The following is a 13,833-nucleotide window of genomic DNA, read 5'->3' on the forward strand; positions in this document are numbered from 1 at the left end:
ACGAAATTAGGCAGAAGGCAAAAAGGCTGTGGCAGGTACACGAGGGCAGGAGAGCAGAACGTGGTCAAGTAAGCTGGATCAAAATAACAGGATCAGAGCAAAATATCACTAGGGATAGAGGATCCATAAAAGGCCACACAGCGGTCAGAAAGTCCTCCTAAAATAGGGAGACCCTGTACCTGTTTGGCTATTGAATGTTGGGAGCAATCAAGTCAGAAAGTTAGGATCCTGACAAGTGCACCCTGCTGCCATCTTTTCGACAGGTAAACTATGCACACACCTGGCCAGCCAACTGATCTAAACGAAAGTGTGATTCGCCAGACCAGGCAACCTTCTTCCATTGGTCCAGTTTTGATGCTCATATCCCCAATGTAGGGGCTTCAGGTGATGGATAGGGGGCATCATTGGAACTCTGACCGATCTTTGGCTACAAAGCAAGCTGCCATGCTCAATACGTTCTCACACATTTCTATCATGGCTAAAGCCAGCATTAGTTTTTTCAGCAATTGGACCTACAGTAGCTCTTCTGTGTGATCACGTGCATCAATGCACCTGATCGATGCGCCCTGACACCAGTTCACCAGTTCTCCTTCCTTGCACCACTTTTGGTAGGTACTAACTACTGCATACCAGGAACACTCCACAAGACTTGTAATGCTCTGGACCAGTTGTCTAGCAGTCACTATTTTGTCCTTGTCAAAGTCACTCAGAACTTTTCACTTGCCCATCACATGAAATTCAAGAACTGAAAGTTCATTTGCTGCCTAATATCCCACTCCTTGACAGGTGCTATTTTAACAGTATAAATAATAACAAAATAAATGTTATTCACCTCACCTGGTTTTAATGTTGTGGCTGATCAGTGTAAGTTATCAGTATATATTATGGCTGACACACGATCCTAATATAAGTTATCAATAAATATAATGACCGGCCCACATTCTTGTTATAAGTTATCAGTAAATATAATGACCGGCCCACATTCTTGTTATAAGTTATCAGTAAATATAATGACCCGCCCACAATCTTGTTAAAAGTGGAATGCCTCCTATCCCAGTAGGAATTTTGTATAACATTGCAGCCAATTCGGGATAAATCAGTGATTTCCTGGTGGAAGTTCAGACTTATAACATTTACTTTTAATGTTGATCACAATCTTATAACGAGCTATTGTTTAGCATCTCACACTTTGAAGCTTTGTCGGTGTGGTAGTAGCTCAATGGAAATGATTTCCTGGCAATGATTGTGGAATTTAGAACTTAAACATAGGATAGAACACATAGGATAGAATAGATCGTGTTATATATGCTTCTTATGTCTCAATCACAGAGTGGGGACTGGGACCTCAGTGAAGTGGTCTTGTTGCCACATCCCTGCAATTTTAACCCTGCAACTGAAAATGGCAATGTTTATATTTCACGGTTAACATGCCTCTAGTGGCTACCAGTCATACAGCCACCACAGGTGCTTCTGCCCTGAATTAAACTCGGCTACTCAGTGAGATGGTCTTATAGACACCATTTGATTTGCGCAAGTTGCCATTCTGCCGTGCATGCGCACTAGCCCCCCAATGTTTCCCAAAAGGGGAATATTGGATTGGCTGAGATCATCTACACTGAGATGGAGTGTCAGGACAGAGACCGACGCTGCGAGGGGTGAAAGGTTAGTAAATCTCACCTTTCAAACTCTGACATGGCAGTGGAACACTAAAATAGGTAGTTAAAAACTATATCGCTAGAAATACGTTTCTAACACTATAGAGTTCCTTTACTATCAAACCTACATATACACCTCCACATACATTGTTTTGTACCTGCGCAGGGATGCTAGTGTTGTTCTATATAGAGCAGGTGCATTTTTAAAAGAGTCTATTTTAACAGAGAAGTATTAAAGGGTTTTATTGGGAAAAGAAAAATATTGGCTATTTGTGTCTCTCATTCCCCTAGAGGTCCTAAAGAATAGAGAATAAGGCTGGAAGGTTAACAGGAAAACACGAACAGAGCTGACCCTATTTGGTTCCTCTGCATTGTTTGCCGTGTTAAAAAAAAATTACACAAAACACGGCAAACATTTCCCAGAAAAGCGACGTTCGCTGTACATTAACTCGAATATGTATAGTAAAAATAAGTAAGAAGTAAGAAAAGAAAACATTAGTACATTTCCTGGGCCAGTAAACAATAGTCACTGATCACTTTCCCAGAGTAATTTCCTTTTAACTCTCTCCCTTCTGGGTAAACAGACATTCTGGGCAATATACAGTTGCAAGAAAAATTATGTGAACCCTTTGGAATGATATGGATTTCTGCACAAATTGGTCATAAACTGTGATCTGATCATCATCTAAGTCACAACAATAGACAATCACAGTCTGCTTAAACTAATAACACACAAAGAATGAAATGTTGCCATGTTTTTATCGAACACACCACGTAAACATTCACAGTGCAGGTGGAAAAAGTATGTGAACCCCTAGACTAATGACATCTCCAAGAGCTAATTGGAGTGAGATGTAAGCCAACTGGAGTCCAATCAATGAGATGAGATTGGAGGTGTTGGTTACTGGCGTCCCCCAGCGGCCGCCAGAAGAGCTTCCCCTGCGGCCGCCAGAAGAGCTTCCCCTTGCGGCCGCAGGACACCTATCAGTCTGCCCACCCACCCACACAGGTAGCAACAAGTGCCTGTGTCATGCTGTGTGTGTGTGTCATGCTGTGTGTGTGTATGTCTGTGTCATGCTGTGTGTGTCTGTGTCATGGTGTGTGTGTCTGTCTGTCATGCTGTGTGTGTGTCTGTCTGCGTCATGGTGTGTGTGTCTGTCTGTGTCATGGTGTGTGTCTGTGTCATGGTGTGTGTGTGTGTCTGCCTGTCTGTGTCATGGTGTGTGTGTGTGTGTCTGTCTGTGTCAGGGTGTGTGTCTGTGTCATGGTGTGTGTGTCTGTGTCATGTGTGTGTGTGTCTGTGTCACGGTGTATCTGTATCATGGTGTGTGTGTCTGTCTGTGTCATGGTGTGTGTGTGTGTCTGTCATGGTGTGTGTGTGTCTGTCTGTGTCATGGTCTGTGTCATGGTGTGTCTGTCATGGTGTGTGTGTGTCTGTCATGGTGTGTGTGTGTGTCAGTCGTGGTGTCTGTGTGTGTTTTTAAAAATAGTGTTTTACTCACCTTTTTTTTTTTTCCAACGTCGTGCTGGTCTCTGCCTCTATGACTGAGATCATCAAGCTTGATGATCTCAGCCAATCTGCACAGACACAGGAAGCGCCTCTAGTGACCGTCTGAGTGTCTGTGACTAGAGGTGTCACTAGGAAGCAATGTAAACACTGCCTTTTCTCTGAAAAGTCAGTGTTTACATTCAAAAGCCTGCAGGGATGGGCTATAGACACCAGAACCACTACATTAAGCTGTGTTTGTGTGTGTGTGTGTGCGCCTGCTAGTGTCAGGGTACCTGCTGTCTCTACCTCTGTGGAGGTGAGACACTTGGACGTTCTTCCTCGCAAAAGGGTTGAATCACTCGTTCCTCGCGGTTCCCTCGTCGTTTACACGCCGGCCGCGAGGGATCCACTTCCTTTTATGACGCGGCGTTCAGTAGCCAACGTCATGACGACAACCCAACCCGATCTGTCAATCAAGCCCCAAGCACGAATGAGGATTCGTCGGGGGCATGATTACCTGTTTAGAATCAGGGTATAAAAGAGGGCTTTCTACGTTTGTTCATTGCCCTGTCGTGGTTCTAGCTTGTCTAGTCACTCAGTGTTCTTGTATTCTGTTAGTCTCTTTGGTTTTGACCCGGCTTGTCTGTTCTACCTCGTTTACCTCTATTACCCTTTGACTCGGCTTGTCTCTCGTTTACCTGCTCTCTCGTTCCCTCGACCTCGGCTTGTCTCTAGACCATTCTTTACTACTCTTACGTTAGTCCGGCCATTCTAAGGTCCGGTATACGTACCCTGTACCTGTTTGTACTCTGCGTGTTGGATCCCTGTCCCGATCCTGACATTACGACAGGGCCATGGATCCTGCAGGTACAAATACTCAGGTTGGCTCTTCCGATTCTAGATTTGAAGCCATGGATCACAGAATGGACCAGATGGCTCTAGCGCTGCAAACTTTATTATCTCGATCTAGTAATCCACCGGAGGAGATGCGAGCTACGTCCATCTCTCCTGTAAGTTCAGGTCTAGAAGTAGCCACTGTAGGTGCTTCTTCCCGTATTACACCTCCTGTACATTATGGTGGTTCTCCGGAGAAGTGCCGTGGTTTCTTAAACCAAATTGGTATTCATTTTGAATTACAACCTCGCTCTTACCCTACAGATAGGGCAAAGGTTGGATTCATTATCACACTCCTCATTGATAAGGCTCTGAGATGGGCCAATCCTCTGTGGGAGAATGAGAATCCGTTAGTCTATAATTATAATGCCTTTGTCGCTGCTTTTAGAAGAACTTTTGACCCTCCAGGTAGAAAGGTCAATGCAGCTAGATTACTATTGCGCCTTAGACAAGATAATCAAACCCTTGTGGATTATGCACTAGAGTTCAGGTCTTTGGCGGCAGAAGTTAAGTGGAATGAACAGGCCTATATAGACGTATTTGTAAACGGATTATCTGATGTAATCCTAGACGAGGTGGCTACTAGAGAGCTCCCTGAAAATTTGGAAGATTTAATTTCTTTTATTTCTCGTATTGACGAACGTTTAAGAGAGAGACAGAACACTCGTGATAATATTTGTAGACCTTCCTTTAAACTAGCGCCTTTATTTCAAAGTCCTCAAACCACTATCCCAGTTTTTTCTGAACCTATGCAAATAGGCAATACTCGCCTCTCAGAAGAGGAGAGACAGTACAGAAGAAGGGAGGGATTGTGTATGTATTGTGGAGTAAGAGGGCACCTTCGCCTAAATTGTCCTAATCGTCCGGGAAACGCTCGCACCTAAGTTTCTCTAGAGGACAGGCCTTGGGTGTTTCTATTTTGTCCTCTATACACAATTATAAAGATCACAGGCTTCTACTACCGGTCTCTTTAGCATGGGAGAAGGGAGTAATAAAGACTATGGCATTGATAGACTCCGGAGCTGCTGAGAGCTTTATCGACCAAGTTTTTGTTTCTAAACACTCTATCCCATCTCAGCTAAGAGATACTCCCTTGGCCGTTGAGGCCATAGATGGTAGACCATTATCTGAACCTGTGATTTCTCATGAGACTATACCTGTTATTTTGACTGTTGGTATCTTACACGAGGAGGATATATCCCTTATGCTTATCTCTTCTCCTTCTGTTCCTATAGTTCTGGGGTATCCATGGTTAAAGAAACATAACCCTATTATCGATTGGGAGCTAGGGGAGATAACTTCATGGGGTCAGGGTTGCCAGGACAGGTGTTTACAGAAAGTCTCACCACTTTGCGTAGGTAATACACCGGTTAACTCCACCCAGTCTACAGACTTACAAATACCGTCTCGATACATAGATTTAAAGGCAGTCTTTGACAAGAAGAATGCTGATACTTTACCTCCACACAGGTCCTTTGATTGCAAGATTAATCTCCTACCTGGTACTATGCCTCCGAGGGGCAATGTATATCCTTTATCCACTAAGGAGAACTTAGTCTTAGAGGAATATATCCGTGAGAATCTAGACAAGGGATTCATTAGGAGATCATCCTCGCCTGCCGGGGCCGTTTTTTTTTTTGTAAATAAAAAGGATGGCACGTTAAGGCCTTGCATTGATTACCGAGGTTTGAATAAAATAACTATCAGAAATGCATACCCAATTCCCTTGATTACTGAGCTCTTTGATCGTTTAAAGGGTTCCAAGATTTTCACCAAGTTAGATCTCAGAGGGGCGTATAACTTGGTGAGAATTCAGCAGGGAGACGAGTGGAAAACAGCGTTCAATACTCGATATGGGCACTATGAGTACACGGTAATGCCTTTTGGGCTCTGTAATGCACCGGCAGTATTTCAGGATCTGATCAATGAAGTTCTTAGGGAATTTCAACAGGATTGTGTTATTGTGTATTTAGATGATATACTAATACACTCTAGAGAAATTGAGACCCATCACAGACAAGTCAGAAGGGTATTGCGCAAACTCCTACAACATGGATTGTACTGCAAATTGGAGAAATGTAGTTTTGATCAATCTCAGATAAACTTTCTTGGTTACGTGATTTCTGGGGAAGGCTTTAAAATCGATCCGGATAAACTCCAGTCTATTTTAGATTGGCCATTACCTAGGGGTCTCAAAGCCATTCAGAGGTTTATTGGATTCTCCAATTATTACAGGCGCTTCATTAAAGGATACTCTTCCATTATTGCTCCTATTACCAATATGACCAGACAGGGGGCTGACACTAAGACTTGGTCTACTGAAGCTCTCGTTGCCTTCAAGACACTTAAGGAACTTTTTGCTTCTGCACCAATTTTAGTTCACCCCGATACAACTTTACCTTTCCTACTCGAGGTAGACGCCTCAGAGACAGGTATAGGTGCCATCTTGTCTCAAAGGTTAGGCGTGGATAAACCATTACATCCATGTGGTTTCTTTTCCAAGAAACTATCTGGGACTGAAAGCAGATATGATATTGGTGACAGGGAACTACTAGCTGTTATCATGGCCTTAAAGGAGTGGAGACATTTATTGGAGGGGACCTTACACCCTGTTACTATTCTGACGGATCACAAGAACTTGTCTTATATTGGGGAGGCCAAGCACTTATCCGCCAGACAAGCTCGTTGGTCCTTGTTCCTCACCCATTTCAATTACGTGCTCACTTATAGACCTGGTTCTAAGAACTCTAAGGCCGATGCTTTGTCTCGCCAACATGAACCTTCTACTATATCTGAGACGGTTTTCTCTTCTATAGTTCCTAAGTGCAATATTATCGCCAACACTAGCCTCAGGATTCATTCTCCGTTGCTTGCCGAGATTATGAAGCTACAACATCTGGCTCCTAGACAGAGTCCTGAGTCACGGCATTTTGTTCCTGCAGAACTCCAACTAGAACTGTTACAATGCTTTCACAATAGTAAGGTGGCTGGGCATCCTGGCATTCGTAAGACATGCTCCTTAATAGCCAAGGATTTCTGGTGGCCCACCTTACGTAAAGATATTAGGGATTTCGTCGAAGCATGTGAGGTCTGTATGAAGACCAAACGACCTCAGACGCTTCCATGTGGGCTTTTGCATCCCTTGGAAATTCCCGAGAAACCATGGACCTGTTTGGCTATGGATTTCATTGTCGATTTACCTGTTTCTAAAAAACAGACTGTGATTCTCACGGTGGTTGACAGGTTTACTAAGATGGCTCATTTCGTGCCCTTACCTAAACTTCCATCTTCCCCTGAATTGGCTGAGATATTCGCTAAAGAGATATTTCGTTTACATGGGATACCTTCCGAAATTGTTTCTGATAGAGGTTCCCAATTTGTTTCCCGTTTTTGGAAGACATTCTGCTCTCAAATGGGTATCAAATTGAATTTCTCTTCTGCCTATCATCCCCAGTCTAACGGAGCTGCTGAACGTACTAATCAAAAGATCGAGCAATATTTACGTTGTTTCGTTTCCGAACACCAGGACGATTGGGTTGGTCTGATTCCTTGGGCAGAGTTCGCACACAACAATCTCGTTTGTGATTCTACTCGTTCTAGCCCCTTTTTCATGAATTATGGCTTTCATCCCTCCATTCTTCCTTCGGTTTCTCCTTCCCAAGGAGTACCGTCGGTTGATGTTCATGTTGCCAATCTGAGGAAGTTGTGGGATCAGACTCGACAAATCCTTCTGCATAATTCCATGTTGTTCAAGAAACACGCTGATAAACATAGAAGGGCGGCTCCAGTCTTTGTTCCAGGGGACAGGGTATGGTTGAGTACCGAAAACATTCGCTTGAAGGTTCCATCTATGAAATTCGCTCCTCGTTACATTGGACCTTACAGGGTCCTGACTCGAATTAACCCAGTTGCGTATCGTCTGGCTCTTCCATCTGCCTTACGCATTCCTAACTCCTTTCATGTTTCCTTGTTAAAACCCCTAATATGTAACAAGTTTTCCTCCACTGCATCCTCTCCTCGCTCTGTTCAGGTTGAGGGACAAGAGGAGTATGAAATCAATGCCATCATCGATTCTCGTATCTCCCAGGGGAAGTTACAATATCTGGTTGATTGGAAGGGATATGGTCCTGAGGAGAGGTCTTGGATACCTCAGGAGGATGTGCATGCGCCTCGCCTCCGCAGGGCTTTTCACTCCTGTTTTCCATCTCGTCCCGGTTCCTTCCGCCCGGCGGGCGTTACTGTCAGGGTACCTGCTGTCTCTACCTATGTGGAGGTGAGACACTTGGACGTTCTTCCTCGCAAAAGGGTTGAATCACTCGTTCCTCGCGGTTCCCTCGGTCGTTTACACGCCGGCCGCGAGGGATCCACTTCCTTTTATGACGCGGCGTTCAGTAGCCGACGTCATGACGACAACCCAACCCGATCTGTCAATCAAGCCCCAAGCACGAATGAGGATTCGTCGGGGGAGTGATTACCTGTTTAGAATCAGGGTATAAAAGAGGGCTTTCTACGTTTGTTCATTGCCCTGTCGTGGTTCTAGCTTGTCTAGTCACTCAGTGCTCTTGTATTCTGTTAGTCTCTTTGGTTTTGACCCGGCTTGTCTGTTCTACCTCGTTTACCTCTATTACCCTTTGACTCGGCTTGTCTCTCGTTTACCTGCTCTCTCGTTCCCTCGACCTCGGCTTGTCTCTAGACCATTCTTTACTACTCTTACGTTAGTCCGGCCATTCTAAGGTCCGGTATACGTACCCTGTACCTGTTTGTACTCTGCGTGTTGGATCCCTGTCCCGATCCTGACAGCTAGTGAGTGAGCTTGCTTGCATGTGTGTGTGTGCCTGCTAGTGAGTGAGCTTGTGTTTTTATGTCAATGAGCTTATGTATATTAGTGAAATTGTTTGTCTATGAGGCTGTGTATCAATGAGCTTGTGTGTGTCAGTGAGATTGTCTGTGTCTGCATGTGAGTATGCTTACTGTATATTTAAATGTTTTACTCTGAAAGGACCAATATTTTATATTAGAAAAAGCAATATATATATATATCATCTAGGGTGGCTAGACATAGCCTTACATATTACATGCGACAATATATGGCGCAATGACTTATGGGGCTGGCATAGATTTTTTTTTCCAGGGCTGCTTTGTATCCCCAGTCCGGCCCTGGTGGTGGGGGCATCATAGTTTGGGGCTGCTTTGCTGCGTCAGGGCCTGGACGGATTGCTATCATCGAAGGAAAAAGGAATTCCCAAGTTTATCAATTCATTTTGCAGGAGAACCTAAGGCCATCTGTCTACCAGCTGAAGCTCAACAGAAGATGGGTGTTGCAACAGGACAATGACCCAAAGCATAGAAGTAAATTAAAAACAGAATGGCTAAACCCCTTAAGGACCAAACTTCTGGAATAAAAGGGAATCATGACATGTCACACATGGCATGTGTCCTTAAGGGGTTAAACAGAAGAAAATACGCCATCTGAAGTGGCCCAGTCAGAATCCTGACCTCAGCCCGATTGAGATGTTGTGGCATGACCTCAAGAAAGCGATTCACACCAGACATCCCAAGAATATTGCTGAACTGAAACAGTTCTGTAAAGAGGAATGGTCAAGAATTACTCCTGACCGTTGTGCACGTATGATCTGCAACTACAGGAAACGTTTGTTTGAAGTTATTGCTGCCAAAGGAGGTTCAACTAGTTATAAAATCCAAGGGTTCACATACTTTTTCCACCTGCACTATGAATGTTTACATGGTGTTCTTTGTGTGTTATTAGTTTAAGCAGACTGTGATTGTCTATTGTTGTGACTTAGATGATGATCAGATCACATTTTATGACCAATTTGTGCAGAAATCCATATCATTCCAAAGGGTTCACATACTTTTTCTTGCAACTGTATACAGGGCCCACCCTCAAGAATAACTACTGGATATTCACTGTCATTCTCTTTATTTTACTCCCGATTATAAATCTGCTACTTTCTGTACACTCTGGTTTGTGGGTAGATACAGTGCTGGCTGGTAGCCACATGCTGTACAGATTGTAAATACTGACTGGTGGCCCTGTGCTGCCAAAATCATGGGTACTGGCTCTGGCTGGTGGCCAAATCATCATGGTGTAGAAGCTGGAGGCCACAAAGATGCAATAAGTGCCGTTATAAAAGTCAGCTCCTCTGAGCAGGTGATCAGAACTTACCACATACAAGCAATGCCGCGCATGCGCAGTGCATTCAGCCGAGGAGGTGGAGAGGAGGAGGCGCCCGGCGCTGTAGAAAGAGGTAAATTTAACCCCTTCCACACCCTAGAGCCCGGCGGGAGGGGGGCCTTGAGGGTGGAGGCACCCTCAGGGCAGGGCCAGATTAAGAGCCCAGTGGGCCTGGAGCTGACAATTATGATGGGCCTAATTACAGAATCTTATCGACCAAAAACACTAAAACAACCATACCTCCCAAGCGTCGTCAGGGCCGGATTAAGAGCACAGTGTGCCTGGTGCTGACAATTATGATGGGCCTAATTACGGAATCTTATCGACCACAAACACTAAAACAGTCATACCTCCCAAGCGTCATGTATCTGATGGAGATGGTTCTAGAGGGAAACTCATAGGATGCAAAATAAAACACATACTCTATGCTAATCTCTCTCTAACTTATGCTTTCATCTTTCAAGTAAATCCATAACCCCTAACAGCAGTGTCCAGTGAAGCAGGAAGTTAATGGGCGGGGTAAAAGGGTGTGCCACTGGTGCGAATCATGTTACCAGACCTGCCAAAAGGGAGTGAACATGCCCAAAAAGAGGGAATGTTTGTCCAAAGAATTGGAAGGTCAGCCTGGCATGAATGCATGTCAGGCTGCCTGACAATCCTGCAGGCTGTCCAACTAAGGGCATACTATGCAGGCAGCACCCTGAGCTTGACATAAATGCGTCTAATGATGCACTTACTCCATGCTTTCTAAGGACTTTACCCTAGCACTCGCTGGTCCACTTGTCTCCTTACCTTCTTACTAGCAGGCAGAAGTTCCTGGTATATAGTCTGAGACAGAGAAAAGGTGTATGTAGTGAGTATAGAAGAAAGGGAACATGCCACAGTGTTAGAGAGACCAACGTCTGCATTACCTAAACTAATTTTATCGTCAGCCAGTCCACACAAGTTTGTTCCCATACATCCCTCTTAAGCTTCCAAACTTAAAGGGACACTATAGTCACCAGAACAACTACAGCTTATTGTATTTGTTCTGGTAAGTAGAATCATTCCATTCAGGCTTTCTGCAGTAAACACTGTCTTTTCAGAGAAAATAACTCCTTTAGCCGCTCCTTAGATGGCTGCTAGAGGTTCTTCCTGGGGCAGTACTGCCTAGTGTGCAGCACTGCCATTCAGTGTCTCCACCCTCTGCATGCAGACACTGAACTTTACTCATAGAGATGCATTGATTAAATTTATCTTTATGAGGAGATGCTGATTGGCCAGGGCTATGTTGGACTTGTGCTGGCTCTGCCCCTGATCTGCCTAGTTGACAGTCTCAGACAATCCTATGGGGAAGTATTGTAATTTGTTCAGACCACCACTTCTGATGATGTCAGCAGACAGTCAGTTCAGAGGCAGAGCCAGCAGCTGCAGACTTGAATACAAGTAAGATTTTACTATATTTAGGGAGGGAAGAAGGGGCCAGGGTGGTGGTTTTAACATAATAGGGTCAGAAATACATGATTGTGTTCCTGACCCTACAAGGAAAGAACAGGAGACAGGTAGCGAGGTACAGACTGAAAACCTAGACCCTGCCGGGACAGTCACAGTCTGACCACGCTATCCTGTGTACCAAGGGGCCTGAGGGTACAGAATATCCCAGCATCACATATTGAGGAAGAAGAGTTTATTAAAGAGTGGGAGGAGGCAGCGGGTATTTGCTCAAACAGATTTATGGAAATTCTTTGTAAATTTGAATCGAAAAGATTGATAACTATCAATAAAGAGGTAGATGAACAAAAATTTAAGAACGAATCCAACTTTGAACTCTTAGAAACGAAACTTAAAAACAACCTTGATAAATACCAACAAAATATAAAGATTCGCAAACATTCTAAATTTCTGAGGGACAATCAGGATTTCAAAAATGGGAATGTATATAGGAGAAATAATAAAAAAAGGAGGAGTTTTTCTGAACCGATCTCGACTTCAGAATACGAAACAAGTGGTTCCGATTCTGAGTCTAGTAAGGGAAGTACACAGGCACCCCATGGATTCCCTCTATTACCCGATCCTATTGAGGTAACATTGCAGCACCTGAGGTAGTTCTTCGAGCACTCTTGTGATTGGATACAGAAGCCTGAGTACTCCTGGCGTCTTACATACTTAAGGGAGGTCAGTTACCTCATTCAGTTAGTCCCTGACGAAGGTGCCGTACCTAAGCACCGAAACGCGCGTCGGGCGTTTTGCTAATATCACTTTGCTGTCTTCACATGGGCACCTATTAGACACTTTGGGTGTGGAGCACCTTGATGATGCTCTGAACCACTTTTTTTGATTTATTCGTTTTCCTTTTTTTCCCCTACTATGTCTGTCTAGCTAGATTACCAGGGAGAGAGGCTTTATAATTTTACTATCAGTGCATTTGTCACTGATTTCTAACTCTCTTATACATTTCTCTCTCCCTGTACTGCTTTATCTCCTCTTTGCATTATAGGACCCCTGGTGTACAGGTATATTCTTTGAGTCTCTCTATTTAGACTCCTGTATACCGGAAGGGGGGCTGGGGTCCTATACTATACAACAGAGGTCTAGGTTGAAGTTCCAGCTTTTTGTATGCAACATCTATATGCATTTGAGGACTGCAGGGTCATTTGGGGTATGGATACTCTCATTTAGTATTCTTCATTAAAGGATTTTTTATTTTTTCAATTTTTGGTATCCTCTTTATGCCTCTGCACTTTGATGTTAGTGCATATGTACCGTACTCCAGCCTTGCCATTTAGTAGGGATTAGATTTTGTGTATATACTTTATTTATTGGGGTTGTAATACTTCCCTCTCTGTTTTGGGCACTATAGCCATTAGCATTCATATACTTTGTATTTGTCCATTTAGGCTATACTTATATCCAGGGGATGCTGGGGGTCTCAGAGCTTGTTTTTATTTGAGACCCTTCAGCACCCATTTCCTTCTGTTTTGTTCCTGGCCCTATACTGCTCCTTTAAGCAAGAGTATGTGAAGAGTAGTTAAGGTTGCCACCTTTCTTGGAAAAAAATACCAGCCTTAATCATTTGTATAATTAGTTATGCGTGACATCGCATGATGTAAATCACAAGGAGTGACATCAGAGAAAATTCTGTAAAATCACCAACAAACTACTCACAGTTTGATTCTGCTGTATAGATGGATTGCTCCCAGTGTCTCCCTGTCTCCCAGTGTCTCAGTCTCGCACGTCACCCAGTGTCTCAGTGTCCCTATGTATCACAGTGTCAGTGTCCCCATGTCGCCCAGCCCCTAGTCTCCCAGTGTCTCAGTTTCCCCATTTCTCCCAGTGTCCCAATGTCTCAGTGTGTCCCCATGTCACTAGGATACTGGGGACACAGTGAGACATGGGGACACTGAGACATTTAGGGAAATTGGGTGAAATGGGGACACTGAGACACTAGGGACACAGACACTGGGAGACATGGGGACACTAAAACATTTGAGGACACTAAGACACTAGGGACACAGAGACATGGGAACACAGAGACACTGGGAGACTAGGGGACACTGGCTGGGAGACAGACACTTGGGGACACTGGGAGACATGGGTAAAGTTGTGGACATAGACATGGG

The sequence above is a fragment of the Pelobates fuscus genome, chromosome 5 (assembly GCF_036172605.1).
Source record: "Pelobates fuscus isolate aPelFus1 chromosome 5, aPelFus1.pri, whole genome shotgun sequence".
NCBI lineage: Eukaryota > Metazoa > Chordata > Amphibia > Anura > Pelobatidae > Pelobates > Pelobates fuscus.